The following is a 27,411-nucleotide window of genomic DNA, read 5'->3' as shown; positions in this document are numbered from 1 at the left end:
GCATTTGGGGTAGTCTCAGTTTCATGCATAGTAATATCTTAGAACTTACTACACCAGCATAATTTATTTTGGAAATAAATTAAATTGAGAGTGTCTTGTCCAGATGATGTTTATGTTCTGAAGTCAAATAAATAATCCAAGAAATGAAAAAGAAACTTTCAAGAGACTCAAATAAAATACCTTAATTTTAAATGTAGTGAAACCAAGGCCTTCACGAACTCTTTTAAAAATCCTACAACTAGTTAATCTAATTAGTAATCCTAATTAGTTAATCTAATCTATTAATACTTTTCTCAATTTGAAAGATGGGAGGAAAATACCTTCTAAGACCTATAATCATCATAAAAATCATCATAAAATATGTAAAGTTTGTGAAGTAATATTTTAAGCAATAATTTACCAATTTAAGAAATTGTTATTATTATTCAGTTTAATTTTCTCAATGTGATTCTTTTTCTGAATGTCTCCTACATAGTCTAGTACAACTGCTCAATGAATATTACCCATTATTACTAACTTGCACATGGACTTTGGACATGTTCTCTCAGGAGAGATTTGCGCTTGTGGAAGGATGTCATGCATGGTCAAGTAGAGGGATTGAAACAAAGAGGAAGAAGCCCAATGGCATGGTTGACACAATGGCTGCAACAGTGGGCTCAAACAATGGCAGCGAATATGAATATGGCGCAGGACTGAACAGCATCTAACCTCTTGTACATGCGGTTGCTATAAGTCAGACCAACTCAATGACTTAGAACAAGAACAATTATTAACATGTATTAGACGCATGGTCAGGGTATCAGATTTCAGAAAAATTACACATCCTAGCCCTCTCAGAAGTTCTGGTGTAGGGGAGAATACGTACATGTAAAAGCTAAACTCACTAGAGTAAGATAAGTGCTCTATGGGAAGCAAGCTGCAAGTCTGAAGTGTCTCCGCAGAGAGCGTGGCCACCTTTATCCCAGAAGTCAGAGGGAACTTCCTTCCTGGGCATCTCTGACTTGCATTTTCTCTCCTGCCCATGAACTGACCATCTTACCTTTGTTCTTTGATGACTATTCTCAGGAAATGCTAAGTACTTCAGCATCTGCTCACAGTGTGTGTACATGGAGGTATGGTAGATGGTGGGGCAGTAGAGTTAAGCTGTTCTTGGTTTCTGAGGAGTCGTATGGATCTTATATCATCCAGAAAATGGGAATACATTAAAAGAGTCAAAGTCAAATTAGCTATCATCTAGTCAGTTCTGACTCATAGTTACCCTGAAGCAGCGGTTCTCAACCTGTGGGTCACGACCCCTTTGGGGGTAAAATGGCCCTTCACAGGGGCCGCCTAATTCATAACAGTAGCAACATTACAGTGGTGAAGTTGCAATGAAAATAATTTTATAGTTGGTGAGGGGGGGGGGGTCACCACTACACGAGGAACTGTCTGAAAGGGTTGCAGCGTGAGGAAGGTGGAGAAACCCGGGCCTGTAGGGTAAAGTAGAACTGCCCATTGGTAGGTTGGAACTCATGACGTTTTTGGATAGCCATAATGACATGTAATTCACTCTGCCACTAGCACTCCTATGGACACAATGATAAGCAAGGAAAGTTGGCACAGTGAAGAATGTGCTCACCTGCTAAGGTCAGTGACTTGAGCTACCAACTGCTCTGCAGGAAAACAATGTGTCAGTCTGCTTGGGAGGGGCAGTTTCCGGAATCCCCCAGGAGCAGGATGGGGAGAGTCACAATCGTCAGCTGACAAACCTGGAATTATCTCTGCATTTTTGGGACTTTTTTGTGGGCTAGTTATTATATATTTTCTATTTCATTTCCCTCCCTCTTTTTATTCAGTTTTTGTTTTCTTTTTAATTTGTCTTTGTTAACGTTGGTGTGCCTACATATAAGATAGACAGGGGGAAGCAAGCCCTAAGTGAAAGCAATGGGACCCAAGGTTCCAGTGGATCTTAAGTGGGAGGAGGCAGTGAGGGAAAGGAGTTAGTGAGCAAAGAACCCTACAGACAGAGGAACAACTAGGGAATTAAAGTCAACAATGAGGAGGATGTAAAGATCCTGGGGTGTTGGAGCAACAGCGATCTAGCTGAGAGGGATTAATGAGAGGCAGAAGAAGGGAGAGCATGATGGTGGGAAAGGAGGAAGGTAAAAGGAAACAGGAAAGATCTAGGAAGCCAAGCAGTGGATAGAGGCCTAAACATAGGTGTGCGCTTATGGAAACACTATATGAGCTCATAAAAATAGAGGTATTAGCATAGGTGCATATATTTATATGGCAGTACATTGAGGAAGTGGACAGACTTTGGGCCTCTGCTCAAGCCCCACCTCAATGTAAGAATACTTTGTTCTAACAACCTGGCATTCTGTGATGCTTCCTCTCCTGGCATGATCACTGAAGACAAAATGGGTGCACAAGCAAATGTGATGAAGAAAGGTGATGGTGCCTGACCATTAAAAGATATAGAATCTGAGGTCTTAAAGGCTTGAAGTTATACAAGGAGCCATCTAGCAGAGCAGCAACCAGCCCACATGGAAGAAGCACACTAGCCTGTGCCATCATGAGGTGTCAATGGGATCAGGTAATGGGCATCAGAAGACACAAAACAAAAGTAACACATAATGGGATGTCTGTACACAATGGATCATCCCTCACAGAAGGGTCACAAGGAAGGGATGAGTCAACCAGGATGTATGGATTGTTATAAAACCTATAAGAGCCCCTAGTAAAATTATCTTAAAAAAATAATTTAAATATATTGAATGTCATTAGTGTATTCCTATATGTGTTGGCGACAATTTTTGTTTACAGTTATAAGACAGCATTTTCTTGTTATTGTTATTAGGCTTAGAGGTGTAATTTCTTTTTATTCACGGCTATTTCACGTCCCATGCCCGATAATTTTCCTTATCAGTTGCTGTCATGTCTATGTCGGCTCTTGGCAACCCATGCCTGTCAGAGTAGACTTATGCTCCAGAAAGCTGATCAATTTTCCTGAATTGGATTGTCTACTCTTCATTCGAGGTACCTCTGAACAGACTCAAACCTTCCACCTTCCAGTTTACAGTCTAGTGCATTTACCGTTTGCCTCACTCAAGAGCCTGATTTTGTTGCTAGTGAAGCTATAAGTAAAGTGAAATGTTAAGAATCGGGTAAGAAGAAAAAACTAGTTTTTTCAGACTCACTTTCCTCAGAAGTGTTTGTGCGTCTTCTTTTTGCTCTTTACTTTTGATCCCTTTTGACCTTCTTTTCTATCTTCCTTTCCCTACTTTTCTTCATTTCTCTCATCCTCCTTCCCCTATTCTTTTATTTTTAAAAAAGCAACAGAACATAATGCCTTATTTTTGTTGCCTTCTGTATATCTTTTGGGACTAAGGTGAGGTCAGAGCAGTTCACACTGGTCCACTGAAAATGGTTCATGGTTCATGAACTATACAGGGCTCATTCAAACCTGGGAAAATCAAAGTCTTAAGTGTCTTGACTCAGAGCTTATTGTATTGCAGTTGCTTACACCTATTTTATAAAATGGACATAGAAGTTCATTTTCAAGAAATAAAATCATCTTCTACCCCAAACTGTTGGGTTTTTTCCAGTTAATTAACAAAAGAAATGTTATAGGCATTAAAATGATATGAAAACCTAATTTTTCATATTGGTTCAAAATTGTTTGCATTTGTATTGCTATAGTAATGAATCGGCTAAGCTTAGAAGACATAGGTTAATTTTGTTTTTATTCCATATGTATCAGAAAATGTCAGTTACTAAGGACCTAATGAGTGGAAGCCGGATACTGACAGAGAGAATGCAAGAAGGTGAGCCCCTGAGGTCAGAAGGTGCTCAAAATATGACTGAGGAAGAGCTGCCTCTTCAAAGCGCAGTTGACCACAATGACACAGATGGAATAAAGCTGTGAGAGTAAAGCTTTTCAGACCTGTATTTGCTGCTGGGGGTATAATTCCAAATGAAAAGGAACAGGTGCAAACTTCAATAAATAATTGGAGCTTGGGATTTATGAATCACCAATCCAGGAAATTGGAGTCATCAAAAATAAAGAACACATAAACATGGATATTTTAGGTGTTAGTGAGCTTAAATGGACTGTTATTGGCCATTTTGAATCAGAAGTTCCTAATGTTCGCTATGCTGGGCATGAAACAATCAAGAGAAATGGAGTTACATTCATCATCAAAAAGATATTGCAAGATTTATCTTGCAATACAATGCTGTCTGTACAGGATAATGTCTCTTCACACACAAAGAAATCCAATCAATACAACTTATTCAAATTTATACACTGACAACCAAGGCAGTAAGAGAAGAATTCTAGCAACACCTTCAGTCAGAAATTCATCAACCATACAAGCAAGATGTAGTGATAATTATTGACAATTTGAATGCAAAAGTTGGAAACAAATGGGAAGGAAGAGTAATCGGAAAATATAATCTTGATGCTAGAAATGGGGCTGGAGATTGCGTGATAGAATTTTGCAAGACCAATGACCTCTTCATAGTAAATACAATTTTTGCCACATAAAAAGGTGACTGTACACATGAACTTCTCCAAATGGGTTACACAGAACAAAAATGTGGGAAGAGATGCTAGAGAAGCTACATATCAGCAGCTCAAAGCAGGCCAACACCGAGTGTGAAAGAGATCAGCAATTACGCATATGTAAGTTCTGGCTGAAGTTTCAGAAAAAAAAAGTCTATGGGAGCCAAAATACAATCTTACCTATGTCCCACACCAATCTGGAGAACATCTCAAGAACATATTTGATGCAATAAACACTAATGACAATAGACCCAATGAGCTGTAGGGGACATCAAGAACATTATTCATAAAGAAAGCAAAGAGTTCATTAAAAAGACAGGAAAGGGAAAAAAGATCAAAATGGATGTCAGAGAAGACCCTAAACTTGCTCTTAATCATCGAGAGGAGCTAAGATGAATGGAGAAAGAATAACGTCCAAGAGCTGAATAGAAAATTTCAAAGGGCTGCTCTGGAAGACACAGTCCAATATTATAATGAAATGTGAAAATACCTAGAGTTAGAGATTCTCAACTTATCCTAACTGAAAGAACTCAAGGAAAAACGTCAAGCCTCAAAAGGCAAACTTGAAAGATTCAATGAACAAATCATGGAATGATGCAGGAAGCACCCAAACGAGATGGAAACAATACAGAGAGTCGCTGTCTCACAATATCCCATCATTTCATATCAATATCCCATCATTTCAGGAGGTAGAATATGAGCAAGAACCAATGGTGCTAAAGGAAGAAGTTCAAGCTACACTACAAGCATTAGCCAAGAACAAGGGTTCAGGAGTTGAATAAATACCAATCGAAATGTTTCAACGAACTGATAAAGTGCTGGGAGCACTCATCTATGTCAGGAAATTTGGAAAACAACTACTTAGCCAACTAACTGGAAGAGATCCATGTTTATGACCATTCCAAAGAAAGGTGACCTAGAAGGATGTACAAATAAGATAGCAATATCATGGATATCACATGGAGGTAAAATTTTGCTGAAGATCATCCAATAACAGTCGCCGCAGCACATTGAAATGAAGCTGCCAGAGATTCAGGCTGGATTCAGAAGAGGACATAGAGTAAGGGATATCACTGTTGACATCAAATGGATCTTGGCTGAACATAGGTAATACCACAAAGATGCTCACTTGTGTCTCATTGACTGTGCAAAGGGATTTGACTGTAGATCATAATAAACTGTGGGCATCTTTGAGAAGAATGGGAATTTCAGAACACTGCACTGTGCTCATGAGGAACTTGTCCATGGACAAAGAGGCAGTTGTGCAAACAGAACAAGGGACTAAGGCATGATTTAAAATCAGGCAAGGTGTGTGTCAGGGTTGTGTCCTCTTTTCAATTTGCATGCTGATCAAATAATCAGATAAACTGGATTATATAAAGAATAATATACATCTTGATTGGAGGAAGTCTTATTAACAACTTTTCATAGGCAGATGACAACCTTGCTTGTTGAAAGTGAGGAGGACTTGAAGCACCTGCTGATGAACATCAAGTATTTCAGTCTTCAGTATGGATTAGGACTCAATGTAAAGAAGACCCGAATCCTCACAACTGAACCAAAAGACAATATCATGATAAACACAGAGAAGATTGCAACTGTCAAGGATTTTGTCTTGGTTGGACCCACAATTGACGCTCATGGAAGCAGTAGTTAAGGAATTAAGCAACATGTTGTATGAGCAAATCTGTTGTTGAAGACCTCTCTAAAGTGTTGAAATTCAAGGACATTACTTTGAGGACTAAGGTGTGCCTGAACCAAACTGCAGTCATTTCACTTGCCTCATATCCATGTGAAAAAGTTGGACACCGAAGAAGGACACCAAAGAAGAATAGAGGCATTTGAATTATGGTGCTGGCAAAGAATACTGACAGTACCGCGGACTACCAAAAGAACAAACAAATCTGTCTTGGAGAAGCACAGTCAGAGTTCTCTTTAGTAGTGAGGATGGCGAGATGTTGTCTCTTACTTTGGACATGTCAAGGTACATCAGTACGGGAAGCACGTCACACTTGGTAAAGGGGAGGAGCAGCAAACATTAGGAAGACTGGACAAATGGACTGACTCAGTGACTGCAACACTAGGCTCAGACATAAGAACAACGACGAGGATGGCACAGGACTGGGCAGTGTTGTGTTCTGCACACACAGGGTCGCTAGGGGCCAGAATTGACTGGATGGGACCTAAGGACAACATTTTCAGTTTGGCTGATTTTAATAACTGTAATGCCATTCTTCTATGTCCTTTAGAAATGTTCAGAAAATCCAACAATATGGCTTTTGTGTATGGGAGCATGCATGGGAGGACACTCACATCTATAGATATTGTAGGATTCATCCAAATCGGGAACAGCGATCCTGTGAGTCCTAGAATGTTGCCTCTCCTGTTCTGCCATTCCTATAATCAGTACACTCAGCCAATTCCGTTGGTCGAGGAAAAGTGAGAAAAATAGGTTCAGGTTGTGAAATATAGTTTATCATGAAATTTGGGAAGGCATAGATTCAGGGGAGGTAAAATAGCATTAAAAATGGTTGTAGTTATGTGGTAGATTTGTGTGTGTGTGTGTGCATTTACTTGGGCGTCAAGGCATGCACCGCAGAACTTATATTAACATGATTTATCCACATAAATTTTCAAACAAAATTACAAAGTGTTTGTCAGATTGAAGCACTTTGGGAATAATTTATAGGGTTGGTTTGCCCAATACACATCTCTCATGAATTAGCTCTTAACAACGAAAATAATTTTCTTTATATCATAAAATGACAGCGATTAAAGTGACTGAGAATGTTTATTTCACTCCCTTGAACAATGACAGTGCAAAACCTACTTTTTCCGAGATGGATTTTTTTAATCCAACTCAATTAGATATTCAGTTAAGCTCTAGCAGACATGAAATACTCTGGAGGAATACAGACATGAGTAAGCTATGATCTCTGACATTTTAAAGAAAGCTTAAACCCCGAGGAAATGAGAAAAATAATATGTATGATTATTACAAGGAAGATTATAAAAAATGGTTCCATAACCATAAAACTATGTTCTTGGAAATCAGAGCGATAAAGGCATCAAGAGCTATCTTGGTAGAGCATGATGATGATATGAAGGAAAAAATATAAGGGTCAAGGATGAGTAGGTAGGGATTGGCTTTCAAAGAAGTGTATGCAACAAAGGGACAAACTCTTTGGAATTTGAAACTCAATTGAGCAGGAAACACAGTCACACGTAAGCAAGTCCTACATACTAAATGGGAACCAATGCCAGTGACAGAAGAGAGGCAACCTTAATGTTCGCATGAGGAATTTATTTCCCTCTATAAATCAACTCTGGGGGAATCAATACAAGTGTTTAAGCCAAGGAGTAGCCAGATGAGAAGTGCTTTAGTAAGATTAATCTGGTGGGATGTGCAACAGAGTCTGGAAAGAGAGAGTCTCCGGAAGAAGAGAGAGTGAGAGTGGAGAGAGAAGGTGTGATCAGGATGATGACAGCAATGGAAATATAGAAGGAAGGCCTGACCATTTACCTCCCGCCCCCCCCAAAAAGCTTTGGACATTCTATTGGAAATTTTGAAATGAATATATATGTGACAGAATATCTGTACATGAGTATTTACTTTTCCTACAAATATATCCACAAAATGATGGAACATCTATGGAGCAAACTTACATAAACATCTTAGACAAATCAAATGCCCTAAGGGAATATGTCACTGAGCCTGAAGGTTCTGGACCATACTCTCAGGGGATGCAAGGTCATCGGCATAACAGGCCACAAAGACAATGGCCTATGTCCTACTTTGGTGAATTGCCAATAGGTTTAATTGAAGACACATAGAAACAATTAGTCCAACGGATCAATGAACCATGTGAACATATGACTCCATGATCCTGAGACCGAAAGAACTAGATGGTGCCCATCTACAACTGCCAACTGCTCTGTAAGGAAATGAAAGATCCTGGATAGAATGCGAGAAAAAATATGGAATAAAACTAAAACTCACAAGAGAGAATAGGCATCCTGGTAAAATAAAAAAATATATTGAATTCCTTAGCCACCATTCTGATCTGGAACTGAACTTGACACCCAAAGCCCAATTTTCAGTCTAACTAGTAGGGAGAGCTAAAGGAGGAACAATAGCACCAAGAAGGTGCATACATCTTAAATTGATCGAGCATACTAAAGACCAGCATTTACCCAAGGGTAAAGTTCAGAAGGATTAAGAGAGATGATAAAGGGAAACAGGAAGCAGAAAGAATTGAGATAAGAGATATTACATAGTAGCAATTGCACTTATCGAGATGAAAGAAAATGTCTGACTAGTTGACTGGAAAGCTGATCTGTTCTGTAAACCTTCGTCCAATTTATATTAAAAAGTTAAAGAAAGGCCGTGAAACACACTTCTACTTCGTAACAATGGGGTTGCAATGGGTTGGGATTAACATGACAGCAAAGGGTTTTGTTTGGGGTATGTAATTTTTGTTGTTGTTGTTGTTGCTTTTGAAGTTGGCAATTGGTTTGATAAAATCTGAAAATGAAATGAAGGAAAAAAGAAGACCTCTCTGCACAATGGTTCTTTCTGGTTGACTGGTAGTCTGGGGGCTTCAAGAAAACAATGGAGAAATTGGAAAAAGAATCTGAAGGGAACAGAGGAATTGAAGATGGTGACTAAATGATTTCTTCATGTTTCAACTAAATGCTTCCTATGTCCATTTAAAACACTAGGAAAATGGAGGACTTAACATGTACCCTTTTGTTTTTCAAAGGGTTTTTGTGTGACTTAAACATTGCCTTTTGGATGCAGGTTATATTTTATGAGCAAGCACTCACGGAAAAAAAATTTTTTTGGTCCATCTTACAGTTAAGCAATATTATAATTTCTGGAATTGAAAAATAACACAATGGGCAATACACTAATAATAACAACCATAACAACATAAGCCAGCGAGAAGAGGGCATTGCAGTGTCCTGCTGCTCACAGTTTTCATGAAGCCACCTGCATTAGATTGTGTCCCACTCTTTGACTCCATGCCGAACTTCAGCCCGCTTCGGGGCAGAGCTTGCTGGGAGTGCACTGCCTGTTACATTGTGGGAGCTAGCCAGGATCAAAGCATTCTTTCCGGGTCCTCCTCTACCTCTTCGCCCTACTGCTTGTCTGCCTTCTCCTGCAGGGGGTCAGACTGGCCACATGTGCACGTCTCAGTGCCTAGCCCTTTTATACAAAGTTGTCTTTGTTAATCAGGAGAAGTAAATGCAAATCTCTTCCCTATACAATGCACTGCTTTGAGAAGAAGGTGTGACAGTGATATAATGACCTGGTGCATTTTCAGACAAGGAGGATCAACATATCTTGGTTTTATTTTCCAAAGATTAGTATTGGAGAGGTGAGTGTGTGTATACACATGCCTAGTGTGTACTGACATGTGTGTGTGTGTCCATGTTCTTCTCTGAGGCAGCAATGTGTCAATGTCGTGGAGTTCTTGAATTCTTCCCTTTCCATACTTGTATCTGAAATCATCTTTTATATGTACATGTCAGGGTAAGAAAATTTTGTTATTGAAACTGCAGGGGATGTGTATTCTGCCAGCTAATGAATTTTAATTCTTTAATCTTAGTGTGTCCCTCTCACAGTCTACGCCCTGGCCTGGAGCTGAAGAGGTAGCAGGCAACTGCTAGGCATTTGTCCCCAGGCCAGGGTGAAGGGCAGCATAAGCACTGCCCTCTATCATGTAGCGCTGCAAGATGTTAATAAAATCTCAGGGGCGGCGACGTCCATATTTCACTTTCACTTGCCACTGCTCCGTGCTAACCAATCAAGCAAACAGTTGGCAATCAAGCAATTGCAGGGCAGGTAAATTGTGAGGCGGTCTTTGGAAAAGTTCAGCGACCTTTGGGTATGGGTTACAACCGATGACATTCTTGAGTGGCATTCTAAGTTGCCACGAAACTTGGGGAAAAAAAGACAAAAATGAAAGAGGTTGGGTTGTGTTTTCTTTAATTTCTCCTTCTTTTGTTAGCATAGTTGAATCAAGAGGCTGGCCGCTTTATCTGACCTCTTCTCCATGGGAATAGTAACTATAATGGGTTTAATTAACTATGTGGTATTGACGTAATTAGTTATCCTGGTGATTATACTTCTTTAATAAAAGCACTTCATTTGAGATGCATCGGTGTTCAGCAGGGGCCGAGCCATACACCTATATTTCATAACTGTCTAGACATTGGAATCATGTGCATATTTTACCAACAGCCCTTGAGAGAGGTTATCTTGCATGGCTTAAGGTAATTGGGAACTAATGATTTTGCCCCCTGGTTTCAGACTCTCTTGCTGCCGAGAGCAGAGAAGCTGTGGGGGAGGGGGAGGCACTCATTTGGTGTCAACTGAAAGGGAGGGGGAGGGGCTGTTTCCGAAACCATGTGCTCTTGGGAACTGTTTCTCTTTAAGCTAGCAATCAGGGAGACAGTCACACCGGAGGGAATTGGGAGTGTTTAATCTAGGGTCGGCCTGTATAAATACATTTAAATAAATGTACACAGTGTATAGAGACATATGTTCACCTTAATAGCAATCCCGGGGTACACATGTTTATTAATGGATAGACAGTGGATTTCGGTATTGAAAGTATCTCACGGCTTCAGTTTGGTCCCCAACTGACTGGCACTGTCCTTTAGGACTGCGCAGTGGACAATGAAGCCGGTCTGCATGGACAAAAAAGAAGAAATGGATCATGCCAAAATTACCATATGAAAATGCCAATAGTATTATCACAAGAAACCCCAAAGCCGAAGAGAACAAAAGCCAAAAGATTATCTAGGGTGCCTGCACCATCCACCACAAGACCCCCCCGCCCCGAACCCCTCCGTTTCCTCACTAGTTAAACTTGGGTCATGTGGGACAAGGGGGGCCCTGAGGGTGGGACACGGGTCTTGAAGCGGGTTTTAGAAATCTAGCTGCAACCGACGCCACGGAGGAGAGAAGCGATTCTGCACCATCTCTTTGGCAGGTGGACGTGCTATTTCTTTTTCAGCCTGCTTTATTTGGCTCTCCTTTTTCCAAAGAGGTGCTTCCTTCGGTCACCTCTCCCTGCAGTACGGGGCTCCCTCGCTTTCTCTGTCGGGAGAGACACATGAAAATCACTGCAGATAGGACCCGGCTCCCTGCAGCACAGGCTGGAACATTGAGGGTCATACTAACAGCAAACCCAGGCACAAGCCTCGTGGGGAAAACCCCACACAAACGCCTGAGAGGTGCCTCCGTGGAGGTACCTGCCACCACGGCTGCCTCCTCTGCCTCCTCTGCCACCGCACCCAGCCATGCTCCCTCATTCAATCAATAAAATCAAGTGTCCTTTATTTCAATCCTCTGCAGGCTAATCCAGTAGCAAGGAGAGGGGCCCAGCCCTTTCATCTCATTGTTTCACAAACAGCTTGTTTGGATGAAATGAACAAAAGGTTCATTCCTTTACCTTTGTGGATATGTCAGTAAAAAGGCTGGGGCTGGGCATTCGGACTCTTTTGCTCAAAAGAGAAAAAAAGAAAAGTGAGAGAGAGAGAGAGAAAGAGAGAGAGAGAGAGAGAGAGAGAGAGAGAGAGAGAGAGAGAGAGAGAGAGAGAGAGAGAGAGACAGAAAGAGAGAGAGAGAGAGAGAGTTGGTAGACAGGGAGATCTGTGACAGGCTAACTGCATTGTACTGAAGCTTCCTAAGACATTTTGTTTAGCCTGATATTGTACAGCAGAGAGGAGAGAGGTAGAATCTATTGTGTGCCAACTGCATGAATCACCGGATTGAAGTCTAAATGCCTAAGATCCTCTTTTATACAGTAGAAGAGAGATTAAAGCAGGAAGCTCATATGTCACAAACAGAGGTACAATGCAGAGCTGGCTCGCTTCGTGCACTCAGCCAGCATTTGATCCACATTTAGCCAAAGGGAATGAGAGTGGGCTGCCGTCAGCCAGGGAGGTGACAACTGGGGGCTGTCATATCCAAAATCCTTTTTCTGTTTCCAAAATGTCATCTCTCCTTTGTCAGCTTCATTATGATTAAATCTATGTATAGGCACAGACCAACTGGAAACAAACAGAAACACCCAGATACTAGCTAAATTATTCGACACCTGCCTCCTCCTAAGCTGTGTAATTGATACGGAACACAGGGAAGTTTTGTATGTAGGACTTACAACCCTCATTCAGTTAACAAGTATTTGTTGAGTGCTTTGGTGTATTCTGGAGGCTGAGGGAGGTACACAAGAGCCTAATGCATGCCTTTCTGCTTTTCATTAAGGAGATAAGACAGCTAAACCTTAGTCACACACACACACACACACACACACACACAGACGAACAAAGACCATGGCACATTTTGTTAAATGGATAAATGAGGGAGCATAAACAGGAGCAGGGAACCTATTCAATGTTAAAGGGATAATAAGAAGTAGAGTCAGAATTTAAACTTCTAAACTATTACTCTTTTTCACATCCCCAAAGTGCTTGGCAAGGGATTATACGGAGCTGCTCCGAAGAAGCAGTCAACAAGCAACCTGACGTCTCTAGTCTTCCCACTTATTGAATGACTCTCTCTTCCATCTAGCCTCACCAAAGCTTCCATGCCCTTAGTTTATGTACCAACTGTGTTATCACTCCTCTTTATGTATTTAGATTCCAATCGCTAGACAGAGTCCAAGGTCAATGCAATAATTAGATTTGATTTTGAGGAGCGATCTTACTGTTGGTCTTGTCCAAGGGAAAACAAGTTGGTGACTGTGGACAAGGAGCAGTTGGTATTTTGAAGTCTAGTCCAGGGTGACCAGTTTGAGTTTCTACCATCATCTTCATCTCCTGACGTATCTTCAGAATTGACTCTGAAGACCCACTGAACTTGTGCTGTGGTCACCACATCTATCATAGCCTAAGTAGTTATTGGATGGTTCCAACAAGTCGGTTCTGACTCATACGGGCCTTTGCACAACAGAATAAAGCATTGTCATGTCCCGTGTCCTCACAATTGCAATGTTCGAGCCAGGGTTGCAGCCACTGTGAAACTCGTTGAGGGCTGTGCTCTTTTTTGCTGTCTCTTCACTTCACCCACCATAATGTCTTCCTCCAGGAGCTGGTCTCTCCCAACAGCATGTCCAAAGCATGAGAGACAAAGTCTTGCCATCTTCATTTCTAAGAATAATTCAGACTGAACTTCTTCCAAGACAGATTTATTTGTTCCCTGGCAGTCTAGAGTGCTTTCAATATTTCACCAGCCCTGTAATTCCACTGCATAAAATCTTCTTCTGTCTTACAGATTCAATGAAAATTTTCACATGCGTATGAGGAAATTGAAACTACCCTGGCATGGGTCAGATACACATTAGTTCTCAAAGTGACATTCTTGTGCTTCAAAGAGACCTTATGTAGTAGATTTACCCAACTTAATGCATTGTTTGGTTTCTTGACTGCTGCTTCCATGAGTATTGATTATGGATCTAAGCAAAGTGAAATCCTTGACAGCTTCAATCTTTTTTCCACTTAGCACAGTGGTTCTCAACCTTCCTCATGCCGTGACCCCCTTTCACACAGTCCCTCGTGTTGTGGTGACCCCACAACCATACAATTATTTTCATTGCTACATCATAACTGTCATTTTGCTACTGTTATGAATTGGGCAACCCCTGTGAAAGGGTCGTTTGACTCCCAGTGCGGTCATGACCCACAGGTTGAGAATCGCTTGCTTTCTGTAGGTCCAGTCGTGAGGTTTGGGTTTTCTTTATGGTGGGTTGCAACCCATACTGAAGGCAGGAGCCCTTCATCTTCATCACCAATTGTTTCAGCAAGCAAGGTTGTGTCATCTGCACATTCATCAAGTCTGATGATTTGTTCTTCTTAATAGAGTTCACCTCACATTATCTGCTCAGAATACAGATTGAATAAATATAATCAAAAGGTATAACGCTGATTCACAGAATATTTCCTTGTTCTGTTTGATCCATGTACAGGTTCCACATGGGTACAGTGAAGTGCTATGCAATTTTCCATTCTTCTCCATGGCACCCATATTACATCATGAGCCACACAGTTGAATGTCTTTGCGGGGCCAATAAGATACAAGTAAGCATCCTTCTGGCATCCTCTGCTTCCGTTTAAGGTCCATCTGACACCGGCAATGGCATACCTTTTCTATGTCATCTGAATCCAGCTGGAATTTCTGGGGGCTTCCCTGTTAATATATTGCTATAACCACTGTTAAATGATCTAAAGCAAAACTTTATTTCATCTGCTATCAATGATGTTTTTCAGTGATTTCCTCATTCTGTTGGGTCACCTTTTTTGGAATGGATACACATATGGATTTCTTCTCGTCACTTGGCCAGTTCACTGGCTAAGTGAGTGAGCGATTCCAGTACTTCATCAGCTTGTTCAATGGTTATCTGCCAGTTCCCGGGAGCCTTGTTTTTCACTAATTCCTGCAGTGCAGCTGGGACTTCTCCTTCAGTAGCACTAGCTCTTGATCACATTGTACCTCTTGAAATGGCTGGGTGTCTACCAGTTCTTGTTGGCAAAATGACTCTGGGTTTTCATTCCATCTCCTTTTCATACTTCCTGCAACATTCACTATTTCCCCCTTAGAATCTGCAAATTGGCCCCCTACAGATCCAGGGACTCTAATTACAATGGAGCTGTCACAGCTGCATCTGGACATTGCTGGGCGACACTTTGAGACTCCTGGGAGCCATTCCAGATCTCTCCTGTCAAGTCCCTGAATACAATTGGGAAGTCATCTCATCTTTATTTTAAGGAGACCATCAACGGCATCTGAAATAGCAGACCTCATTTTCACCTCAATAATAATCCCTAATTCCCCTCTCTCTTCTTCTGTACGGTCTTACTCCATGTCAGGAGAGTTGTCCCACTTAGAATTTTCTAAATGGTACAATTACATACGTTTGGCTTTGGAGCCTGTATCCTTAGTTAAGAAAATGCCATTGAGTTGATTTTGACATGTAGCAAACCAGTAAAGCAGAGAAGAACTGCTCCATAGGGTTTATGAGGTTTTATATGATAAAAGCAGGCTGCCCCGCATTTCTCCCATGGACTAGGTCAATACATTGGAGGCATTCACATTTTAGTTAACAGTGGAATGCGTAACCAGCGTTCCTGACTTAGCTTTCTATATTTATCTCATTCCATCTCAGAAGCTCACTATCTTTATAGCATTATTTGAAATATGAACTCAGAGAAGAGTCAATAAATATAGAATTGTAAAAATTACTTGAGAGGTTCTATGCATTATTTCTCTCAGAATATATATATATTCATTTTAATAGGAGAAGCAATTTATTGCCAAAAGAACATAATTCATAATTGTGGCATGTCAGGCTTAGATTGGGAGGCAAAAAAAGTCCTCAAATCATATCTATTCATGGACTGGCCCATTACCTTGGCTGTACATGGAGAGCTTAACTTGATTATCACCTCAGAATTAAATCTTCAACTTGAAGAGTGCTTCTGATTTCTTGCAACTCAAGAAGGTCTTATTCTTATGATTATATGACCCTTTCTATAGTTTTTTCCCTTCATTTTTTCTACCCCTATTATCCCTGGGTCCTTTCCCCATTGTTTCCAAGGATGTACAAATTCACTTTATAATCCTTCATTTGATTCTGCTGCATGCTCTAACACATCTATTGATCTTTTTTACTACACAAACTTTCAAGTCCATGTTCTATCTGCCTTTACCTCCACTTTTCACTGCACAATCCTTTCTTCAAAGTTTGACTCACTTCAAATTGACGAAATATCCTGGGGCAATCTACAAAGTTCCTATTCTTCTTGATAACTTTTTGAAATCCAAGCCTATTAAGGATCTCTTCTTTAAGAATAGTCACTCTCAATCCTATTAGTCTCAACTCCTTTTTTTTTTGTCTAACCGGTGCTTGCAATGCTACCCCATAATTCTGAAATTTGCTGAGGGGGCCTGATCTTCCACCATTAGACATGTGAGGGTTGCACTCTGAAGTTCAAGATCGCAGCTTTCAGGATGAATTACAACTCAGTGTAAAGCGAACCAAATCCTCACAACTAGACCAACAGGTAGCATCACGATAAACAGAAAAAAGCTTGAAGTTGTCATGAATCTCTTCTTGTTTGGATCTACAGTCAACGCAGTCAAGAACTACAAGGATGCATTACACTGGGTAAATATGCTGCACAAGACCTCGTTAAGGTATTGAAAAGCAAAGATGATGTTACTTTGAGACCTAAGGTGCCCCTTGCTCAAAGCATAGTATTTTCAATTATCTCATGGTTCTTGTGAAAGTTGTATATTGAATAAGGAAGGCTGAAAAAGAATCAATGTATTTGAATATGGTACTGGCAAAGAATATTAAAGGAACCTCGAACTGCTAAATGAACAAACATCTGTCTCGGATGTATCGCCATACTGCTCCTTAGAAGAGAGGATGGCAAGACTGTCTCACATACTTTGAACATACAGTCAGGAGAGTCTTATCTCTGGAGAATGACATAATTCTTGGTAAAGTGAAGGGGAAGCTGAAAAGAGGAAGACTTAATAACATGGCTGCAACAATGAACGCAAACATAACAGCAATTGTGAGGATGATGCAAGGCCTGGCAGTGTTTTCTTCTATTGTGTATAGGGTTGCTATGAGTCAGAACCGAGTTGACAGTACCTAACAGCACTCATCATGAAATGAAGGGCATGTCTATTGTAACTTTTATATTCATTGAATTAAAAATTAATGTAATGTGTATAAATGAGAATTAACAGAAAGCCTTTTGTCTGACTTTGGTGGCTCATCTGTTATTGAGATGCTGGAAATAATGCCATTGGTTAGTACCCAAGAAGGTTGGTATGGTGAACAGATTTCTGCTCAGCCTCCAGACTGAGAATGGAATAGAAAGAAGAAATGGGCTGTCTCCTTCTGAGAGATTTGCCACTGGCATCCTTGTGAGCAGCAGCAGTGTGCTGTCAGAGAAATGCCAGGATGAGCCCCCGGCACTGGGAAGCACTCAAGATGTGATCGGCTAAGAGGTGCCTTCCAAGGTTGAGTTGACTGTTGTGAAAGGGCGAGAGTCAAGCTTTCAGGACCTTCAAGAAACAGCTGCAAATATCCATTATAAATGGAATATAGAATGCACAAAATATATATTTAGGAAAATTGGAAGTTGAGCATATCTGTTCCTAGAATAGAACATCATGCTTCATGTAAAGGCTCAGAGAAAAAAATGTAAATCCTTCGATTCTCTGATTATAAATCGCCGATAGCGATCCATTTCATTTACTAATGCTCAGAATATTAATCACAGATTGTTCCATGTTGTTTTTTACAACCTTCATTTTCCTGCATTTAAGACATATTTGCAGTTCGCTTAGATAAATACCTAAATGAGAGGTGAGTGGACATAAGATAAGCAGATATTTAATGCTATTAGAAACTGTCAAAATCCTCTCCAAAGCCCATTGACCTTTGCAAACTCCCACCAGGCTATATTATTTTAATTAATCTGTTTCCTCAAAAAACTTTGGTAGTCAACCTTTTAGATTACTCTTATTCTAGTGAATTCTGATATCATATGTGACATAAATCCTTCAGCACCTGCTTTGAAAATTTTCCCTTTCAGTCTACAGCTTTTCTTTATCTTTTTAAAATTCCAATATCTTTGGAGAAGCAATATGTTTTATATTTATTTTCCTTTATACTTTTCATGATTTTTCTGTCCTAGATAAGTAAACATTAACTACCTGAAATAAAATTATATTTCCTTCTACATTGTCCTAAAAATTATAGAATTTCAATTTTCATGTTTAAATTATTATCTATCTGAAGTTCATATATATGTAGCATGAGATAAAGATTAAGGTTCATTTTATTTACTGATTTTTATATATGGGTATCCAACTGTAATTGTATTGCTTGTTGTAAAAACTTATCTTTTCTATACTGAATTGCCTTGGCATGTGTGTAAAGAATCGATTGACCATATAAATTGAACCTCTATCTGAACTTTATCTGGTTTATCGATCTATTTTTCTATCATTTGACTGTCAGATTATCTTGATTTTTGTAGCTTTTTATTAAAACTTGAAATAAGTTGGACGACTCCTTCAACTGTGTTCACACACATCAATTTTAGAATGACATGCTGAGGTAGTTAGTTTTTTGTGCCAACCTGGCTGATAAACACATGTGGGATTAATTGAAAGGTGGCAAGATAAATGGCTCGACAAGCCTCGCCTTTCTTGTCTCTTGCTCTTCAATCATCGGACCAGTGTGCGGCTGCCTTGCTTATTCTTTGCCTCAACTTGCAAGCTACACTACCTGTGGAGCACCTAACCTGTGGACTGTGTCACTGTAGTTTGAGGTTCCTTCAAGACCTGCTTTGTCACATCATTGGAATTTACATCCCTTTAGCTGGGGACTGTCAGACCCTGTCATCTGGCTGACTGTTGGTGACCTGTCTTGCTGTTTGCTGCCTTTGGCCAGATAGCCTGAATGGCTCTACAGAGGACTACCCAGAGGCCCTCAAGACTTGAAGGACTGCCAGTGTCTCACAACTGTTTCATGGGAGTGAGTTGCACTGAGACATTTATACTGCTTTATAATTTAATTAACTGTTTATTTCTTATGTTGTATATCTATCTATCTATGTAAATATATCTATATATACATATATATGTATATACTTATTAGTGTTCTGGTTTTATTTCTCTAGAGAACCCTGCTAACACACATGCCAATTTCTATAAAATGGTCAGTATTGAGTCTACCCAACAGTTTGAGGAGAATTGACATCTTAACTATGTTGAGTCTTTCAATTCAAGTATATGGTTCTCCAACTACTAAGTCTTTTTTAATCTCTCTCAGAAATAACAAGCTTCACTGTGTAGGTCTTTCATTTATTTTGAAAAATGTATTCCTAATTCCTAAGTATCTATGTTTTGGATGTGATCATAAGCAGTAATATGCTAAAAGTTCATAGAAAAAATGAAAAAAAGGAAAAATTTTCAATCAGTTTTCTATGTACTAGTTATTAGTATATAGAAATCTAATTGAGTACATGTATTAAACGTGTGCCCTACAAACTCATTAAATTTATAGTAGGTCTAGGAAATTTTGTTATAAATTCTTTAGTATTCGCTATACATATAATCATGACATTTATGAATAAAGATCATCTTATATCTCTCTTTCAGATCTGTAGCACTTCCATAGCATTGTCTTAGCTGTTGCATTGCCTCTGTTGTAGTTGATAGGTGTCACTGAGTTGTTTCTGACTCATAACCACCTTCACACGACACTAGAACACACCCTCCAGTCCTGCATGTGCCTCACAATTGTTATGCTTGAACTTACAGTTGCAGCTAATCTGTTTCCGTGATGGTCTTTCTCTTTTTAACTGGCCCTCTAGTTTACCAAACAGGATGCTCTTTCCAGACAGTTGTCTCCCCTGGTAACCCACCCAAAGTGTGCGAGACAAGTCTCACGATCCTCCCTTTCAAAGAACATTCTGGCTGTACTTCTTCCGAGGCAGACTTGTTTGTTCTTCTGCAGTCCATTGTTCTGTTGGTATTCTTTGCCAGCACCACGACTCAAGTATGTCCATTCTTCTGCAGTCTTTTTAATTTGTTGTCCAGCGCTCACAGGCATGTGAGGCAACTGAAAATACCGTGGCTTGGTACGGACACATCTTAGTCTTTAAAGTAACACCCATGATCTTAAACACCTTAAAGAGGTTTTATGAGACAAATTTTCCCAATGCAATACATCATTTGACATTTTTTGACTGCCGCTTCCCTGAACAGTGATTGTTAATCCAAGCAAGATGAAATCCGTAAAAACATCAAGCTTTTCTCTGTTTATCATGATGTTGTACTTTGTTCCAGTTATGAGGACTTGTTTCTCATCAAATGCCTCTATTCCTCTTCATTTTACACAAGACAGGTTGCATCCTGTGTGCATCAGAGTTGTTAAGAAACTCTCCTTCTCCCCTGATACTACTTTCTTCTTCATATAATCCAATTTCTCAAATTCTTTGCTCGGAATGCAGATAAAATAAATATCATGAAGGGACACAGCCTGGACACACACCTTTCCTCATTGTAAACATGCAGTATTCCCTTTTTGTTCGAATGACTGCCTCTTCGTCTGTGTCCAGATTCTGCAGAGCACAATAAAACTTAAGGGGTTCACATTCTTTGAAATGCCAGTCAGGATTTGTCATGATGCACATAATCAAATTAATTTTCTGTAGAAGTAGTAGTAGTAGTAGTAGTACACATAACATTCCTCTAGTTCTTAAATGCTTCCTCCTCCACCCCCACCCCACCCCTACTATTATGACCCCAATTCTACCTTAAAAATCTGACTAGACCAGAGGATGTACACTGGTACAGATAGGAACTGGAAACACAGGGAATCCAGGAGAGATGAACCCCTCAGGACCAGTGGTGAGAGTAGCCATACTGGGAGGGAGGAGGGTGGGGCAGGTAGAAAGGGGGAACCAATTACAAGGATCTGCATATAGACATTGGGCAGTGCAAGATATGAGAAAATAATAATTTATAAATTATCAAGGTTTCATAAGGGAAGGGGGATCAGGGAGGGAGGGGAAAAACAAGAAGAAAAATGAGGAGCTGATTCCAGGAGCCCAAGTGGAAAGTGAGTGTTTTGAGAATGATGAAGACAATGAATGTATAAGTGTGCTTTGCACAATTGACATATGTATGGATTGTAATAAGAGTTGTATGAGCCCAATAAAATGATTAAAAATAAGAATAAAGCACAAGTAAGAGTGCTTGAAGCATTCTGTTTCCAAGTAAAACCCATCTGACATCTTTCAGATTGAATTTCTGACAGCTCCCTATAGATACAGATATTATTTTTACTTTTCATAGTGAATTCGATGAGGACTTAGCGAGCACATTGCCATTTTTGCAATCCAACAATTTTTCAAATACTCCAATGGCTTGACCTGTTTCTATGATTTTATTTTTTTGCAAATCTCCTTCTTCTGGTGTATTGTCTTTCACGTCACTCAAGTCAACATCTATAGAGCTTATAGGCCATGACTTCACATTTCTTTCCTCATCTTACCACTCTCGGTAGCTATCAAAGTCTGTTTCTTTTGGTTTGAAGATCTTGATTTTAAAAAAATAACAATGATCTCATATAATATTGATCCTTTTGTGAACAGCTTTTAGTGGAGATTCCAGACTAAGATCATATTTGAAAGAAAGAACTAGATGCTCCTTTTAAAGGGATTAGCCCCTGAAAACCTTATGAACAGCAGCAGAACACTGTTGTAAGATGACCCCTCAAGTTGGAAGATACCCAGAATAGGTCTGGTAACAAGCTGTCTCCTCAATGCAGTCAACATTAAAAATGTGGATTGAGGAAAATTTGGGGACCATCATTTGCTGATAGAGAATGGCTTGAAATTAGCAGAACAACCACAGACTCATTGATAACTAGAGTTGACCTTAATAATGGGGATGGAACAAAGCTTGAGGAACTTTATCTCCCAATGAATTACAACACTGCTAAATTTTGGGATATAGAATATAGAAACTATGAATCTCAGAAAATTTGAGTTACCCAAATGAAACAATATTCATATGAATATCCTAAGCATTTTTGAGCCGAAATGAACTGGTATTGGCCATTTTTAATCAGAAAACCACACAATTTACTATGGTGGAAGTGACAAATTCCAAAGGAATGGTATTGCCTTCATCGTCAAAAAAATCTTAAGATCTATCTTGATGTACAACGCTATCTGTGATAGGATATCTATACATCTACAAAGAAGATAAGTTAATGAAACTGTTAATCAGATTTACATATCCACAACTATCATGGTGATCAAGTTATTAAAGATTCTACGAAGTTCTTTCAAAAATGCAATCAAGATACATTGATAACTAATAATGATCAGAATGCAAAAGTTGGAAACAAAAAGGGCGAATCAATAGTTAGAATGTGTGGCCCTGGTGATAGAAACAAAGCTGGAGACCACAAGATAGAATTTTGCAAGACCCGCATCTTCATTGCAAATAAAAATTTTCAACAACATTAACATTCACCTTACGTGTAGAATTCTCAGATGAAATTCACAGAGCTACAAGTGATTGCATCTGTGGAAAGACACAATAGAGCAGCTTAATATCATCCCCCAAAATAAGACTACAGGCTGACTGTGAGGCAGACTATCAATTGCTCATATGCAAGTTCAAGTTCAAGTTGAACTGAAGGAAGTGAAAACATGTCCAGGAGAGAGAAAACAAAACAAACAAATTTGCTTATATTCCACCTAAATTTTGAGACCACCACAAGAACAGATTTCATCCATTGAACACTAATGCATGATGACCAGACAAGTTGCTGGATAATATCAAAAGCACCACATGAAAAAACAGAGATTATTAAAAAAAAAGACAAAGAAAGAAAAGATCAAAGTGGGTATCAAAGGAGACTCTGAAACTTACTCTTGGGTGTAGAATAGAAATCATTAAAAAAAAAAGAGTTGAACAGAAGATTACAAAGGATTACCCAAGATGACAAAATAAAGTCTATAATGAAGTGTGAAATTTTATGGGATTATACAATCAAAAGGAACAAACGATGCTCTAGTAATATGCATATTAAAATTGGGCATTGAATTACAGACTGGAGAACGGATGCATTTGAACTACAGCGCTGGCAAAAACTATCGAAAGTATCATGGACTGCCAAAAGAATGCACAAAGCTGCCTTCAAAGAAGTACAACCAGAATGCTCCTCAGAGGCTAGGATGGTGAGACTCCATCTCTTGTACTTTGGACATCTTATTAGGAGAGACCAGGCCCTGTAGAAGGGCATTATGCTTGGTAGAGTAGAAGGGCAGGAAGGAAAGAGGCAGACTCTATGAGATGGAGTGACATAGTGGCTGCAACAACGGGCTCAAATGTAACAATTGGTAGGATGGTACAAGACCAGGTAGTGTTTCATTCTGCTATACATAGGGTTGCTATGGGTCAGAACTGATATGGTAACACCTAAAAGCAACCAGAAGAAATGATTTGGTATACTGTTTTCTAGTAGTTACTTTTGCAATTTGGTTAAACTCCTCTCAAGAATTTGTAGATCAGGTTTCAACCAAACACATGAAATGCTCTCTCTTCAGCTCCCTGGAATACCCTTGCTTTGTTCCTTTGCTTTTGCATTCAGCATTATGTAGTCTAGCCATTGTGCCTTATCTAAACATTAGGCAGGACTGTGGGGGAAGCTGTGGTACTAATTTGTTTCCTGTCATCAGCTCTCGTGGACTTGGCCATGGTTCATGCCTACCTCATTCAAAAAGCAATAAAGTGCCTGCCTGTCATGTGCCATCCCCATAATTGTTTCGGATTGAACCATTGTGATCCCTATGATTTGCACTGGCTCATTTTGGGAGATCAATTGCCAGCTCTTCTTCCTAGTCTGTGTTTGTCTGGAAGCTCTGCCGAAACCTGTCTGCTTTCATGGTACCATGCAATTGTTCACCGGCTTAAGGAACTTATTGTATTGTACCAGATATTAAAGTCTTAGCTTTGAAGTTATTTGTGGTTTCTTTTACTTCTTCAGCTTTCTATGTGTCATTTATTACAAGTCTCTCAGAATTTTCAAAAATTTTACATGATTCAAAATGTTTTCATAATTCAAAAATTACTCGTCTTATACTCATTGCTACCATTGTAATCCAAATCTTCTAAAATGGTTATGCATCGGTCTGTGATCCACATGGAAAGCAGTTCAAAACCACCAGCAGCTCTGAGTGAGAACGGCTGGGCTTTCTACTCCCTAAAGAGTTAGTCTTAGAAATCCGCAGTGGGTCATGGTGAGTCAGCACTGACTCAATGGCAGTGAGTTTGTTTCTTTTTCACTATACAAGAAATTTGTAGTAAGTTCTCCACTCTGGTTTCTCCCTACATTAATTCAATTTGCATAAAATCATTCATGCATTGCCTCAACATGATTACAAAATAAAGGTAAAATTCTCAGATCAGAAGATTGGCGCTAAATTAATCTAAATATAATGAGCTTTTCATAACTTCACATCCACTCAAAAGAATCTCTGAAAGAATGCAACACTGAACTTCTCTTTTGAATATACTATTGGTAACTCAGCCTTCTATACCTTTCCCATGGTGTTCTTTTGGCTTAGACTCTGCACCCCACTGTTTTACATGGCTTCATGTTCTTTATTCCTCTATGATCCAGTCCAATTCCTTGTCATCACAGAGAGACATTATGACATGGATTTCTCGCTAAGCTCTACACTTGTTTTCTTTGTACTTATTTTTAATCACAGGAGGCTTTGTCGTGCTAGTCCTTCTCAAGGTATCATCTCCTAAATATTCTCACTTATTGTATTCAACCAATCATATCCCTAGTACCTGACATTATGGACAGTCGGTGACTGGTCAAGCGCTGACCTTCCAGCTTTTAACCTTTATCTGAGCCCACATCGTCTCTCCTGATATTCTATTACCTCTCCTGCTTATCCTTGCCAATGAGCTCTTGTTTATTGCGGATCTAAGTTGATCAATTTGAAAATGAAGAAAAGAAATGAGAAATAATCTGATGTTATTTCCTCATAAAAGTAGTGGAGTTTGTTATTTTCATAAATAGCTGGATGACTTAACTCTGCATATGTATTTGTTTTTAATATCAAGCCTTTCTTAAGCACTAGAAACATATTGAATATGTTTACATTCTATCAAAGGGCCTATTTTGAACATACATTTCTTAAAAGTATCTATATATATTTATATAATTTTTCCTATATATAATCACCATATAGCTGATCTTCCACCAATATTTAGTGATTAATATTATAAGTGCATTTATGGACATGTCTGGGTTCAAATCTCAGGTTTTAAATTAATGACGAGTGACTATAAACACTTTGTTCTGTTTATGGTTTCTTCTTCTATAAAATGAGGATAATGCTAATCCCTACTTCACAAAGTTATAGGGAGGCTAAAATAAAATAATCCCTGTGTCAAACGGGCTGATGGGAGAAAGAAGTTGTGTGACATTTTAAAGCTGTTGGTGCTTGGAAAAAGCTCTTTCTTTCTATTTTTTAAACTGAGATGGAAAGAGTTTTGTTCTGTTAATTCAGAAGATGATCCAAATCTGGCCACCATTCAAAAGTTTTTGACTCTTGAAAAGAACAGCTGGGTATGGCCAAGAAATTCATAGTAAAAGAGAGTTCATGTAACTGAGTCAGGGTTTGACTCAGCTTTGTCCAGCTGTTCTTTTTGCTAACCACTCACTTTCCTCCAAGTTTTCTTGGGATGAGTTTATCACGTGTCCAGCCCCACAAACTCAAGATAAATTTTAAATCGCCTATGTGATTCTCTATGAGAGGAGAGAGAATAGTTATGATGCCTCTTAAATAGTTTATTTTAAAAAATTAGTCAAATAGTTATTTGGGCACACAGAAAAATTCTTGACCTACTTTTCCGGACTGATCTCATTTAATTTTTAACTAAATCCTGCCACACTTAGTTGCGTAGGTGGAGCCAGAGATTGGCGAGTCTACAATCTTTTGTGCCAATTTCAGATTGCTTTTATGATTATATTATGTGTATCATAGACTTCTAACGTGAAAATGAATACCCAGCCAAGAATCTATTCATTAGCAAGACTTTAAAAATGCAATCACACTTCTAACTAGGAGGATATAGGTGACTGACTAGTATCCATTAAGAATTCAAATTTTTAAAGAAACAGAATACTCACCAGAAAATATATCTACGTCACATAGCATCACTTCTTATGAACAGATTTCTATTTTTATTCTGATCTCATATTGTTATGTTGAACAATCAAGCAATGCTGATGAAGTATTCTTATTGCCTATGACTTTATGTCAGGTTTTGATGATGTGAAGTAAATGGGTACAGTTCTAGTCATTTTGGAAAATTTTCTTAAGAGTGTTGCTTCCCCACATTTTATTTATTTAATGTTAGAACACATAATGTTCCAAATTAATTGTACTTAAGTCATTATTTAGTCAATAGAAGCAATTCAGGACGAATTAGGATAATTTCTCAATCCTGCATTGGTCAGGTATGTAAAAATTGAGGACCACTGACTATTTGTAGGCAGACACTGTGGCTTGTAATAGATGGTTGGGAAGCATATTGGAAATAACATCATTTTAAGAAGAACATTCTTCCAATATGAAACTGACACAATGAAAAACAAATCAGGGTAAATTAAATGGTGTACCCCAAATTATTTATTTGATTGCTATGCTCTTTTATATTCTAGTTTGTTTTTCTTGTGGCTAGAAAAGAATGGGTAGATTACAAGTAGTATGTTTGGGATTAAGCTGGTAATAAGCTATTTATTGGCCATCTATGCCAATAACTTTGTCTGTGTATTCATTTCTGTCTCACGAAATGTTTATATATTAAGGATCATTATTTTCTACATTCTTTGGTTTGGAAATAAAAATGTATTGAAGTTAAGTAATAGGAAGAATGAAGATTCTAATGCAGTTATTCCTGAAACCTGAACATGAGATGCATCATACAAGAGGGCTTCAAAGAGTTCATGGAAAAGTGGCATTGGGAGATAATGGATTTTTTTCCATGAAATGTGTAAGCTCCCTCAAATATATGGATATTATCTATTACTGTGGTCTGGGGAAAATTCCTTGCAGAATGACTGCATTGTGATATATGCAGTGGCATCTCATATCCATAAGGTATTTGCTAATGCACATGACATAGTCACATTTATTGTCTCTTTCTAATTTCTCAGATTATTGTAAGATCATATTTTCATTACACCCACTTTATAAGTATGGATATTGTGATTCAGGAGTGCAAA

This window comes from Tenrec ecaudatus, chromosome 7, assembly GCF_050624435.1.
Source record: "Tenrec ecaudatus isolate mTenEca1 chromosome 7, mTenEca1.hap1, whole genome shotgun sequence".
NCBI classification, from domain to species: domain Eukaryota; kingdom Metazoa; phylum Chordata; class Mammalia; order Afrosoricida; family Tenrecidae; genus Tenrec; species Tenrec ecaudatus.
This window is presented reverse-complemented; position numbering follows the sequence as displayed.